The sequence below is a fragment of the Microtus oregoni genome, unplaced genomic scaffold (genome assembly GCF_018167655.1).
Source record: "Microtus oregoni isolate MIOR12 unplaced genomic scaffold, Mior012 000002F_ref0000024, whole genome shotgun sequence".
In the NCBI taxonomy this organism is placed as follows: Eukaryota; Metazoa; Chordata; class Mammalia; order Rodentia; family Cricetidae; genus Microtus; species Microtus oregoni.
Genome location: NW_024543061.1, coordinates 71,579,046 through 71,593,902, shown reverse-complemented (window position 1 = coordinate 71,593,902; position 14,857 = coordinate 71,579,046). Strand labels below are relative to the sequence as shown.

The window sequence follows — 14,857 nt, the reverse complement described above, 5'->3', positions numbered from 1 at the left end:
GAAGGCTTTCATTTTAAAATAGTACAATTACATATAGCAAAACAGATATAAAGCAAGAATTACAGTTATAATATTTATATCTATTTTCTTTTATAATAACTAAGGAAAACTATAACTATCTATCTATTCTTCAACTCCATCAAAGACTCCAGAAGGATATAATATTACCTAAGCAAACAAGAAATCAAAAACTCTAGAAATGACAGAGACATCTCACTGCCTGGACAGTTACCCAAAGTTCCTCTGTACCTTTGGGGCATCCATCTTCGGCCTACAGGCCCATAATATCCAGCAGACATTTCCATGAAGCATGAAATTCCAAAGACAGTTCAGTCACTTTCTGCTGTGTACTGCAGAATGTCTTGTAGACTCTTTCATGGGTCAGGAACCCCGAAAGACCATCTCACCTTTAGGCAAGTTCAGCAGTCCTCTCTCTGTGGGTTCTTCACGTCCAATTTATGCAACAGGCCATGCAAGTGCAGTTTCTTGCCCAAATGGCTATCAAACTCCATAAGGAGCCTCTTCGATGCACATCCTCCTCTTGAAGTAGCTGGTGCTGCCAGCAGCAGACGTGTCTCATTGTCATGAAAAGCCCTAAGTTATTAAAACATTAAACGTCATATTCTGTAGTCTTTGAAAGATATGAAGAATGCCTATCTAACTGAAATATATCTCTATATATCTAGAAAATCTAACTAACATAACTACAAGCTTGACTATTATCAATGATTATCCACTAACAACCTATATTTCCTAATTATACATTACATTTTTAAATGGACTACATAATCGCAATACTTTAATCAAGAGCAGAAATACATATACATATAACAAAATTGATCTTAAAATCCATACCAATGCAAATTATTCATACCTATATCATATCCCGCTTTAAGTGTAAAAGAACATTTATAAACAATATTTGGGAATATGGGTGCAGTTATTTCTCTCCAGACTGCTTCCTGCTGAATGGGGGCACTGTTAATTAGTTCTTTTATGGTGTGACCCGTGTGCTAGTTTCATCTCAGTTGGCAGTTGAGCGAAGTAATTTTTTGAGGGTGTTTACAGCAACCTTTCAGGAGGACATGGTCTATCATACCATATTGGGATAGAAGCAATCCACAGGGTCTCATCCTCTGTGCAAACAAAAGAAGACCCTCTCCAAAGCATCATATCCTTAGATCCAAATCCTGAAGTCATAATACCCTTATATCCATTCTGGTTCTGCTTGGTAGCCCATATAGTGAAATGTCCTTCTGTACTTAGCTCCTTTACAGTCAAAAATTTTAAAGAAAACACAATGTACATAATCCAGATTCTCTGTGAATATTCCATTTTTACATGGCTTATTTTTCTTTATTTCTTTTAATCTATAACTATCTGTACTCTGTCTCTTTAAAGACTTTATCCCCCCTTTTTAAAGGGCATTAACTTTATTCTCTCTCTCTATTTTTTTTTCTCTCTCAAGCCTAGGTACACACATCCAACACTGTTGTCTTTTATGTCTGAATCTGTTTTATTGTGAATCTGTAACTTTTTACTATCCAGGAGCATTTCGTAAAATGTTAAGCAGTTCTTAAAAACTTAAGTTGCACCATGTACAAGTAATACGGTACTGCCTGTGTCCTGCCCAGTCTAAACCTTAACTGTGCTATTATTATGCTAATTATGGTAGTTCCTGCCTGAGACCACCAAAACAGTTCAGCATGGCAGAGCTGAGCCTCTCCTGCCTCAGAGCCATTTGGTGTCCCTGAGCCACTCACAGTTCCAGGCACACAGCAAGTCCACATTGGAGCCACACTCAGATTGTGAGACTGAGCGTGCAGCACAGAAACTCTTCTCATCCAAGTTACAGCCAAATCTGACATGCAGAGCACTGCGCAGTCTGAAAACATCTCTGTGTATGGCGACAGGAATCCGCCATGCTCTCCTGCCTGACCAAGTCTGACTCTGCCATCTGCCCAGGCAGGAAGAGCTGAGCCAAGTGCACGGCCTCAGCTACTTTCCTCCTGAACCTGAGCGGGAACAGAAACATCCAGTCCCATAAAAGCCATTGAACATAGAGGACAATGAGGAATACTGAGAACTCAAGAACAATCGCAGTGGGTTTTTGATCCTACTGCACGTACTGGCTTTGGGGGAGCCTAGGCAGTTTGAATGCTCACCTTAGGAGACCTGGATAGAGGTGGGAGGTCCTTGGGCTTCCCACAGGTCAGGGAACCCTGATTGCTCTTCGAGCAGATGAGGGAGGGGGACTTGATCGTGGGAGGGGGAGGGAAATGGGAAGCGGTTGCGGGGAGGAGGCAGAAATCCTTAATAAATAAATAAAAAATAAAAATAAAAAATAAAAATAAAAAATAAAAATAAAAAAAAAAGCCATTGAAATGCTTTAAAGCCAGAATTTGCATTGGCGGCACAGTCCCAGGAAGCCGTGCTTTAAAATGATGCAGCTTTCTTTTCTGCTGCTGTTGCTGAATCAGGAAAATTTCTTTGCGGCACACAATCCAGAAACAGCAAAAAGCTGTCTTAAATTCTCTCTCTCTCCTTTTTAAGCCCTCTCAGGTTTTACATGGAGTTCATTATGTTGGGCGCCACTCTGTAGTAAGAAGAGCGGTGGGCTGCGTCCCACCACCTGGCTAGCTTTATCCAAAATTATTACACAGAAACAGTATTCTTTTAAACACTGCCTGGCCCATTAGTTATAATCTCTTATTGGCTAGCTCTTACATATTGATCTAACCCATTTCTAATATTCTGTGTAGCACCACGAGCTGGCTTACCAGGAAAGATTTTAACTTTCGTCTGTCTGGAGTAGAAGAATCATGGCAACTGCTTGACTTGGCTTTATTCTCCCAGTATTCTGTCTGTCTACTCCACCTACATAATTTTCAGTTCTATCAGGGCCAAGGCATTCTCTTTATTTAACCAATGAAATTAACACAAAATAGAAGACTCTCCCCCATCACAGAACTAGGTGGGGAAAACTAAATAGAATGCTGAGAGAACAAGGAGGAGTCAGGGAGAAGCCGTGGAAATTCTGCTGGAGACAGACACAAGCTGCCAGGCAGAACCTTGCTGTTAAGCCATGAACCTCATAGTAAAATATAAAATAATGAAGATGGGTTAATTTAAGATATGAGTTATTCAGAAATATGCTTAAGCTATTTATGAAACACTATTGCAAAAAAAATATGGTTCCTGTGTGATTATTTTGGGGCTGAGCAGCCAGCAATGGAACAAGCAGCCTCCTATAACAAAAAGGGATACATAACTGATTGTTAAATGTAAATAGTATCAAAAAACAACTAAAGTCCATGAAACAGAAACTTTAATTTGCTTATGAATAACATGAAAGCAGATATTAGCACACATCCCAGAGACAAGTTAAGTCTTTGAGAACAATGAAAGAAGCACCACAAAAATAGTTGTTTTCTCAAAGTTATTAATAAAATTGACAAACTTTTATTGGTTAACTTTGTTTTTTATTATTACTTTATAAATAATACAAGTCAAAGCTTCCACTTCCTCCCTTCCTCACACTTCCCTCCCACTCCCCCTCCTCTCCATCCTCTCTAGTCCTAAGAGAGAGCAAAGTACCCTGCCCTGTGGGAAATCCAAGGCCCTTCCCCCTCCATCAGGCTTAGGAAGGTAAGGCCTTCCCCCTACATCCAGGCTTAGGAAGGCATGCATCAAAATAGAATAGGATCCCAAAAAGCCAGTATATGCAGTAGAGAAAAATCCCAGTGCCATTATCATTGGTCCTCAGTCTGACCCAATTGTCAGCCACATTCAGAGGGTCCAGTTAGATCCCATGCTCGTTCAGTCCCAGTCCAACTGGAGTTGATGAGCTCTAATTAGCTCAGGCACACTGGAAATTAGAAACAGACAAGATCACCAGGCAAAAGTTGGGAGCATGGGGTGGGTGGGGTGGGGGAAAGGGGAGAGGGGGAGAGAGAGGGGAGAAGGGGAGGGTTGGTGAGAGCTTGGGGGGTGGGATGGTTGAGATGGAGGAAGGACGGATATGGGAGCAGGGAAGGAAATATCTTAATTTAGGGAGCTATTTTAGGGTTGGCAAGAGGCTTAGCTCTGGAGGGGTTCCCAGGTGTCCACGAGGATGACCTCAGCTAGGACCCTGGGTAGTGGACAAGAGGGTGCCTGAATTTGCCTTGTCCAATATTCAGACTGATGACTATCTTGAATATCACCATAGAACCTTCGTCTGGCAACGGATGGAGAAAGAGACAAAGATAGTTCTGATTCTATCACATGACAATAGGCTTGAAGAACTTGTCTCTATATAGATAAAGAATATGACATAACTCCTCCATCAAGCACTAGATAGATAGATAGATAGATAGATAGATAGATAGATAGATGATCTACAATAGATGTAACAGAAGTAGCCCTTAGGGATCTGTAGAGATACTGAGTGTAGCAGAAGGTATCTTTCTTGTTGTTGTCATTGCTGGGGCAATGCTGGGACAGGGAATGAAGTCAATGCACTTGTAAACTACATGGACTGTGTCAGGAACAAAAAGTTTTCTAAGATTGCCTTTATTCTCATTGAGTTCATGATTTCCAGAATTGCTGGCATATGAATAATAATTTTACAGGGGTATGTACAATTACTTGTACCATATATGTTTACTTCTGGTAACCTAACTGAAAATATTACTTACCTCTGGGTACTTATCAATCACTTAAGTATCTTGTTTGCTCCCAACCTCAACATCCTCTACTTTCTAATGATAACAAATGTTTCTTACTCTCTATTTCTCTAACTGAAATGGAGATTAAGTGCAGTTTTTATTTTTTTGTTGGGAAGCTTGCTTACCTTATGGCTACTGTCTTTTCCACAAATGGTAAAGATGATTCATGACATAAAATTGCACCAAGGAAACACATCTTGGATCCACCAATGGAAAAAATTACTTCATTATTAATCAAAGTTTAGCCAGTGTGGGAATTCTTTTCTTCTCTTGGCAGCCCTCATTATCTATTTACTGCTAATCATTTTTCTCTGGAGACACAACAGGCAGATGCAGTTGATGTCTTAGGAAACCTCAATGCAGAAGTTTATGTGAAAGCCACAAAAGTTCTGATATATTTTATGATTTTCTTTATCTTGCAATTTGTAGACATTGCCATAAAAGTAGTAAGCTTCCCTCTACCATAAAACAGACTCCTCTTTATAACCAGTTTGACAGCTACATGCCTATCCCTGTGGTCCCTCAGTCACCCTAATTATAAAAGACAACAAGCTGAAGCAAGCCTCTTGGAGGGTGTTGTAGTGCCTAAAATGCTGAGAGATAGAAGTCTCAGAGTCAAGTAAAGGACTTTTAGAGAAAGCTGGATAACTGATGCTCTTCCATCAGTTTATAACTGGTATCGAATGTTTTAAAAACACCCTGTAATGGTTAATAACATCTCAAGGAGTCTAACTTTCTGGTGGCATTCTAAGTTGACATGAAGCCTTAATTCACTTTGTATCTTGACTATGCAGATTCTTCATGCAAATTAACCAGATAGCAATTGGTCTAGAGGAAAGTCCTTATGGAGACTGTTTTGGTGAGAATATACCGAAAAGAAAATAGTCATTTCATTGTTACTCACTGAAATTCTGGGAATGAATCAAAGAAAAAAAAAAAGAAAACATGTTTATGATCAGTTTTCATGTCTAGACAGAACTGGGGACCCGAAACTTATGCTTCTTGTATGTGCTGTTTTTCTTCAGATTCTATTGCCTTCATCATGTAAATCCTAGTGCTCTTTGTTAATGGTATATGTTTTATGTGATAAAAAGGCCACAGTGTTGGACATTGTTCTGTCAAAAACAGCTATGGAAATGTAGTCTATCCAAGGGAGGACTATCTATAAATCCAGCAAATCAACCCAGAATGAAGAAAAGCCATTATCCGTTGGAAACTGGGTAAATATTGTTCTAGAATCATGCATGCAAAAGAGTTGATATGGCTGGTAATAAAGAAATAAAAATACTACACTGGAGTAGAATCTGTGTGAAGTCTGAAATTTCTGGCTTTGGTATTCTGGGGCTAATGGGAATCATATCCTTTACCACGAACTTGCTAGACTTTAAGAAATGTTGATTTGATTTTTAAACTGATTTTTTAAAAAAATATTTCTATTTTCCAGGACATGAACCAAAGCTACACAGAGAACTCCCACTTCAAAAAAATAAATAATTATTTTACTTTTTGAGATCACAATATAATAACATCTTTTCCCTTTTCCCTTTCCTTTTTTTTTTTTTTTTTTTTTTTTGGTTTTTTGAGACAGGTTTTTTCTGTGGCTCCCATTGAATCACCTCATATGTTGTTCTTTGCTCTTTTAAACCCATGGCCTCTTTTTCACTAACTGTTCTTATGTGGTTACGATTGACTATCAACTTTACAGTGCCAAGGGTGATGGAACACAGCTTTAATTCCAGCACTGGAGAGACTGAGGCAGGTGAATCACTGAATTTGAGACCAGCCTAATCTACAGAGCAAGTCCCAGAATGACCAGGATTATGAAGAGAAATCCTGTCACAAAAAATTTCAAAAACAAATAAACAAAAATCACCAAATAGATGAGCATCTGGATATGTTCTTGAGGGACTACATAGCAGAAGTTAAAGTATGAAGATCCACTCCAATGTGAGCATCATCATGGTATGAACTGTGGTTCCAGTCTGCATTAAGAAAAGAGAGAGAGCTAGCTAAATAGAGCATTCATTAATATGATATGTCCTTCTGTATATGTGTTGCTTTTGTTGGCTAATGAATAAAGCTGCTTTGGCTTATGGCAGGGCAGAATATAACCAGGCTAGAAGAGATATAGACAGAGAGTAGGTAGAGTCAGAGAGACGCCATGTAGCTGCTGAAGGAGACAGATGCCAGAACCTTGTCTCATAAGCCACAGCCTCATAGTGATAAACAGAATAATAGAAATGGGTTGATTTGAGATGTAAGAGCTTGCTAGAAATATGCATGCACAATTGGCCAGTGTTGGAGTTAATATAGATTATTCGAGTCTGAGCTCCTGGGAAATAAATGGCAGACTCTGTTTATAAAATGGTGCCCACCATCTGGGAAATGGGTCCATATAACACCTAAAAAAAAGCTTAAGAAAAAAAAAGAGGGCTTCTAGACTCACAAAAACAGGAGCCAAGCACAGCTTCCTAGTAACCATATTTTTTCAGATAGGCTCTCTTTGATGGCCATTAGCAGAGGTGTGACTCCTTTGAGATAAGGTTTTCTGACTCAGCATTAGCAGCAAAAACTGCTCAGCTTCTTTAAGGGAAGGCTTCCTGGCTCATACTGGTAGCAGTAATGGCTCTGGCTCCTTTGGGAGGTCCTGCACTTAAAAGGGGTTTGTGAACAGCATTTAACTAACTGCTTAATAGCAACATAGACCAGTTGTCCCTGGAGCTGGGGTGGTGAGCATGGTTCCCAGGAGCAGTCAACATAACTCTGCCATGTTGGACAGAATAGAGATAACAGGCAGGGCCGCAGAGTTGGTACTAGCCATGCCTGCTTAGCATTTTAAAAAGAAAAAAAAATAGCACTCCTGGTCAGAAAATTATTACAAATATGAAATAAAAACCAATTCAGACAGAAATAAACCTCACATTGTTTTTAAAAAATGCTTGGGAGAAAGAATATGAAGAATACAGACAGTTCTAAAAAGAAATAGTTTTCAAAACTAAAACTAAGTCTTTAAAGAGACAATAAAAGTAATATAAAAGAGTACAAACAATCATAGATTAAAGGAGTAAAGAAAATTAAGGTGTGTGAAGATGGAATATACAGAGAGAGTCTAGATCATATATATGATTGTGTTTTCTATAAAGTTTTTCAATGCAGAGACATGATTCTGGGAGCTACTAGGTTAAACCAGCATATATATTTTAAAGGTATCTTGTCTTCAAAATTTGAGTATATGTATATGCTGCTTTAGAAAAGAGGACCTGCCTTTGTTTCCACAGAGGATGGGAATCTAATGTGACTTGATGGACCAAGACCCTCTGAAAGGTCTACATGAACACTAAATTAGTACACCCAACACACAGAAGGAAACAGTTTGGAGAAATTAGCTCCCAAATTTTCAACATGATGTTTATAAATGTTTGTTTTCACTTAAAAGGGGATGTGATATAGAAATGAATACTTTACATTGGTATAGACTTTGGTTTATTGATACAAATTTAAAGTCAGTTTTATTATATGTGTATTCCTACTCATGTTCAAGGTATTAATGTTTATGCAGCTCCTTTAAAAATGTAATGTATATGACTGGGCATTTCTTGGGTATATTCCAAAGAGTGGTATTGCTGGATCCTGAGGTAGGTTGATTCCCAATTTCCTGAGAAACTGCCACACTGATTTGCAAAGTGGTTGCACAAGTTTGCATTCCCACCAGAAATGGATGAGTACTCCTGTTACTCCACATCCTCCCCCAGCTTAGGCTATCATTGGTGTTTTTTATTTTAGCCATTCTGACAAGGGAAAGCTGGTATCTCAAAGTTGATTTGATTTGCATTTTCCTGATTGCTAAGGAAGTTGAACATGTTCAGCTATGTTCATAGTAGCATTATTTGTAATAGCCAGAACCCGGAAACAACCTAGATGCCCCTCAATGGAATAATGGATAAAGAAATTGTGAAATATATATACATTAGAGTACTACTCAGTGGTAAAAAAACAATGACATCTTGAATTTTGCATGCAAATGGATGGAAATAGAAAACACTATCCTGAGTGAGATAACCCAGACCCAAAAAGATGAATATTGTATGTACTCACTCATTAGTGGACTCTAGCCATAATCAAAGGACATTGAGCCTATAGTTCACAAGCCTAGAGAAGCTAAATAAGAAGGTGAACCCCCCCCCAAAAAAATATATAGATCCTCCTAGAAACTAGAAGCAGACAAAAACACCAGGCAAAAGTTGGGAGCATGGGGGTGGGGGAGAGGTAGGGAAGGGGTGAGGGTGGAGGTGGGAGAGGGGGAGAGGGGAGAAAGAAGGGAAGGATTTGGGAGAGTTTGGAGGAATGGGAGGGTGGAGATAGAGGAAGGGCAGATAAAGGAGCAGGGGAGAAGATATCTTAATTAAGGGAGCCATTTTAGGGTTGGCAAGAGACCTGGGATCCCAGGTGTCCATGGGAATGTCCCCAGCTAGGTCCTTTAACAGCAGAGGAGAGAGTGCCTGAACTGGCCTTGCCCCATAATCACCCTGATGATTATCTCAAATATTACCATAGAATCTTCGTTTGGCAATGGAATGGATGGAGACAGAGACAGAGACCCACATCAGAGCACTGGACTGAGCTCCCAAGCTCCAGTTGAAGAGCAGAAGGAGGGAGAAGATGAGCAAGGAAGTCAGGACTGTGAGGGGTTGGTCCATCCACTGAGACAGTGTGCCTGATCTAATTGGAGCTTACCAAATTTAGCTGGACTGGGACTGAACAAGCATGTGATCAAACTGAACTCTCTGAATGTGGCTGACAATGGGGGCTGACTGAGAAGCCATTGATAAAGGCACTGGTACTTGTTTCTACTGCATGTACTGGCTTTTTGGGACCCTAGTCTTTTTGGATGCACACCTTCCTAGGTCTGGATGGAGCGGGGAGGGCCTTGGACTTCCCACAGGGCAGGCTATTCTGCCCTCTCTTAAGGCTGGAGGGAAAAGGAGGAGAGTAAATGGGGAAGTGGGAGAGGATTGGAGGAGGGGAAGAAGTGGAAATTTTTGAATGGAAAAAAATGTAATGTATTATTTAAAATTACAAATTAATAAATAGTCAGTTATAGTAGTCAAACTTAAAGTAGTGTTAGGTTTTCTATATATACAGAGATACATTTTGGTTAGATAAAATCTTCAACACTTCAAAGATCCACAGAATATGGACTTTAAAAAGTTTTTATAATGTAGACTTTTCTCAACAGTGAGACATGCACATCAAAACAACTCTGAGATTCCATCTTACACTTGTCAAAAGGGCCAAGATCAAAAACGCTGATGACAGCTTATGCTGGAGAGGATATGGGATAAAATGAACATGCCTCTATTGCTGGTGAGAGTACAAACTTGTACAGCCAGTTCAGAAATCAGTATGGTAATTTCTCAGAAAATTGGGGAACAACCTATCCAAAACACAGCAATGCCACTTTGAGGTATATACTCAAAGGATATTCCATCTTAACACAAAAACGTGTGCTCAACTATGTTCATAGCAACATTATTTGTAATAACCAGAAAGTGGAAACAACCTAGATGCCCCTCAAGCAAAGAATGGAAAAAGAAAATGTGGTAGACAATGGAGTACCACACAGTGGACAAATATAATGGCATGTTGAAATTTGCAGGCAAATGGATCGATCTAGAAAACATCATATTGAGTGAGGTAACCCAAACCCAGATAGACAAATATATTATGTACTCATAAGTGGCTTTTGGACATAAAGCAAAGAAAAACCAACCTACAGTTCACAACCCCAAAGAACATAGACAACATAGATGACACTTAGAGAGACACACATTGATCTTTTCTACTTGAGAAGTAGAAAAAAGCCAAGATCTCCTGAGTAAATTGGGAGCATAGAGATCATGGGAGAGAGCAGAAGGGAAGAAGAAGGAAGAGAGGGGAGTGGAGAAAATATACAGCTCAATAAAAACAATAAAAAAGAAGAAAAAAAACTAAGTCACAAAAAGAGCAAGCTGAAGTAGGCTCATTGACATCTGCTACCATGACTGCTGTCATGATTCACTTTCTTATTACTTTTTTAATTGTCCTGACTTTTGATTTTGATGACTTAGTCCCGATGGATTTTTTTGATTCTATCTTGAACAGCTTAATTAGACCTTTACCTTGAAAGTCCTTTTAAGTTGGACTTAGAGTCTTCTCTACCAGCAAAGAATTGATTTTGCTAATGAAGGATGACATGGACTCTACCAGACTTGGACTTCTTTAAAAATAAATTTTCAGTATGTAAAATATTAGGCAATATAGACAGCACAAATTCTAGTTCCAAATACACATGCAGACAAGGTTTCTATAGGAAAGTTTCTCAACCTCAACTCTTTACATCCCTTTTTCCACTGAATGCCATGCTTGAACCACTTGCTGCACATAAACAATTTTCTTAGTAAGGTACTACCTTACTTCCAGTCCTGGAGAGACTCACCCAGGTGGCTCAATCTACAAGTGAATATTCTTTATACATTAAAACAATTCCTTCAAGAAAATTACCAGGTTTTTGGAATAACTATTTCAGCATTCCTTTTCTATCAAAATTTGTGTTCCCACACTTTTAACCTCTGAAGATAGATACATGTTCTGGAGATATTGTATCCATTTATATTTTTGAAGATTTATTCAACGTTTATGTGTGTGCTCATGTGCATGTGTCTGAGCACATTCATGAACATATGCACTTATAAGGGGGTAGTGTATTCACCCACACATGTGTATGTGGAGAACAGAAATCAATATCAGATGTCTTTCTTAATAACACTCTGCTTCTAAAAGGTGGCTATTAGACTTCAGAAAGGAAATGACACAAAAATGTTCCCTTAGGAAATGAGATTTATTAGTAACAAGAGGGATATGTGACCACAGAGGTCATCATCAAGTCATGTGGTGTAGTAATAAGGGCAGCGGGGCTGCGTCCCCAGCACCCCGGCTGCCCACATGGCTAGCTTATGCCCCGAAATAATTACACGGAAACTGTATTCTTTTAAGCACTGCTTGGCCCTTTAGCTCTAGCCCTTACTGGCTAATTCTGATATCCCGATCAACCCATTTCTAATAAACTGTAGCACCAGTCTTACCGGGAAGATTCTAGCCTATGTCCATCCTGGGTCGGATTGCGTGCGTCTGCCTGGGAGCTGGGAGCATGGCATCTCTCTGAGGCGTCTGCTCCCGAGAGGAGAGCTGTGGAGTCTGAGATCACTTCCTCTTCCTCCCAGCGTTCTGTTCTGTTTACTCCTCCCACCTATCTTCTAACCAATGAGGGCCAAGCAGTTTCTTTTTATTGAACAAATGACCTTCCTCCATCAATGTGGTGGGAAAGCATCATGAGAAACAGCATGCCAGAGGCAGCATGACAAGGCTGTGAGGTGAGGAAGCATTACACAAACATTAATAGAGTTAGCTTAAGGTGAAATTGTAAAAGAGATATCTACTGTGGGCAGTGTTTCAGAGAAACCTAAAGAGAAGGGGAGGAAAAGAAGGAGAGTTGATGGGAGAAGAGGAGAGGAGAGGAGAGGAGAGGAGAGGAGAGGAGAGGAGAGGAGAGGAGAGGAAAAGAAGAGAGAACAGGGCATGTAAGATAAAGAGATAGATAATGAGAATAAGGTAGGGGGGGTCTTATTTTGATAACTGTCCCTGAGGTATGGGGAGCTTGGCCATAGCTCAAAGCCAGTTTCAAGTCAGGTATCAACTAAGATTAAAAAGCACATCTGTTTACAATTACTTTCTCCATCTTTAGGCTGTGGGGAAAAGAGAAGCAGGAGGCTAACCAGTTACTTATCTGGAGGGACAGGCCCCACATGGAAGCTAGTCTGATATTAAAGCAACAGGTCCATGGTCTAATAGTATTCCTCAATCTCACTTTTTTAACTCACCTACTTGATCAGTGGACCTCTGGGGACCTATCTGCCTCCTATTCAAATACTGGGTCTACAGACACATGCTGCTGTATCTGGCCTTCACCTGGATGCTAAGGATGCAGAGTCACATTGTCGTGTTTACACTTCAAACATTTAAGCCAGTGGGCATATGTATATACAACCTGCTGAGTTCATTTAGCATTCCTTATATGTATTTGTGTATAGAACTGACTGCTTGTTGTTGAATAACCTATCAGGGGGCTCATTCCTGAGAAAGAAAGCTCTCTTTCAGCAGCTAATAGTTACCTATAACTCTTAAGAGGTTTTTCCCCATCCACAGTTCGGCTATGTTCCCATATTGTTTATGTATTAATTGGGACAGGCCACCCACAGAGAAAAAAAGCTGCCAAAAAGAAGTTACAAATGAACATGGCATCTACAACCTTGGAAAGCAATTGTCAAAATGAATATAACCCTATAACTATGAAGCCCAAATCAGGAAGATTATCTTGATTTCATGGGATCCTGGGGTATACCAAGACACTATGAGAACACACATACACATATATACCACACACTCACTCCCTTACATACTCTCCTTGAGTGTGAGAAACACATACTAAAATGCAAACACTATTTCCCTTATTTGCAACACTGACTGTAAAAACTAAAATATGTAAAACAAATTAGCACAATGCTTATATATCTTGTTTGGTTATGAGTAATGGAGAAGGCTAGGATATGCAAATTATTATTGAAAGCAATTCTATTTTGAGGACCCAACCTGTGACTGGAAAATAAAAAATAAAAAAGAAGGAAAATGAGTCTTTGTATCACAAAAACTATGAAGAAGACATGCAAACAGATAGTCCAGAACATATGCCACTCACTCAATTCTGATAGTGTCACAGCATATAAATAAATGGAAATATAAAAGAAAGAGAAAATTAGTCTAGAAGCCATAACTCTAATAGGTATTTAACATAAAATGAATAAATAATGATATCTAATCATGAAGAAAGATGAAAATAATCATATTTTTTATGATTTAGCCTCAGCAGATGCCCATTACCAAGCATAATATACTAAGAATATTGAGGCATATGTAAATAAAATAATTCTTTGATTGATAAATAAGATTAGAGGGTTGAGTCACCTATAATACACTTTATATGTGCCTACACTTAGAACCCATGTTATGATAACTATTGCTTATTATTATTATGGCACAATTCTGACAGTTATATTAAAGTTTCAAGAAAATAAAGGTACTCTGGCCAGGTAAATAGATAGTTTAACTTGACAGTTTCATCCTTACCTCTTATGTTCCAAATCCTATCCACCCCCAGTCTCATCCCCAGCTCTGTAACAAACCACCTGCTGTGTTCTCTATTCCTCTCTGCCTCTGCCCTCTCCTCCAGTAGATCACACAAATCTTCCTCTCCAAACTCCTGTCCTCTTATTCATTGCAATATCCCAGTAGGCATTTTCGGGTAACCTGCCAGCTTCCTCCCAGAGAACAAGGTCAGCTAAACAGGTAGGCTAGCTTCAGATCTTCACTCTTCCTCCTTTCCTCCATACCAATCCCCCAATCTCAGCCTCAGCCTTGTGCCTAATACCTGTTGTGTCCTCTCATGGCTTCTCTGCCTTCCCAAAGGACTAAGCAGATCCTAGTGGAACACCCTGCTTTCCTACCACCTGTGTGTCTGCTCAGCCTCTCCCTTCCTAGCCCATCCCTATTCCTAAGTATTAGACTCTAATAACTACAAACACATTTCACTGGGAACTGCATTAGAAACATTCACAAAGCAATGGAATGGAGTCCAGAAATAAATTCATGCATTTATCATTAACTTATTTCCAACAGAGGTGTCAAGAACACAAGAAAGAGAAATTATAGCTGTCTATAAATAGTTTGGGGAGATCGTTATATCTGCATACAGTAGAAAGAACCTAGATGCATTATTATGCAATGTATAGAAGTTAGCTAGATGGACAAAGACAAATGCAAGCCTGTTATGATATTTTGTTTGTGTTCTGACAAATAAGCTTGCCTGATTATCAGAGTGTGGAACTAGCCACTAGTTAGCCATAGAAGTCTGGAGTTTTGTGCAGACAAGAAAAGGAAGCGATAAAGGGGGGCATGGACAGAAACATAGCCCCCTTTTGTTCTGAGATATTGTAGGGGTAAGAACTCTAGTGGCTGGCTGCTCTGTTTCTCTGATCTTTCTGCTTTCACCCCCTAAC

At 39.4% G+C, this 14,857-nt stretch overlaps 1 pseudogene; it reads left to right on the top strand.

Annotated features, from left to right (window-relative positions):
• Positions 1-1,922: 1,922 nt before the first annotated feature.
• LOC121436490 lies at positions 1,923-5,306 on the top strand (annotated as a pseudogene).
• The last annotated feature ends 9,551 nt before the right edge of the window (positions 5,307-14,857 follow it).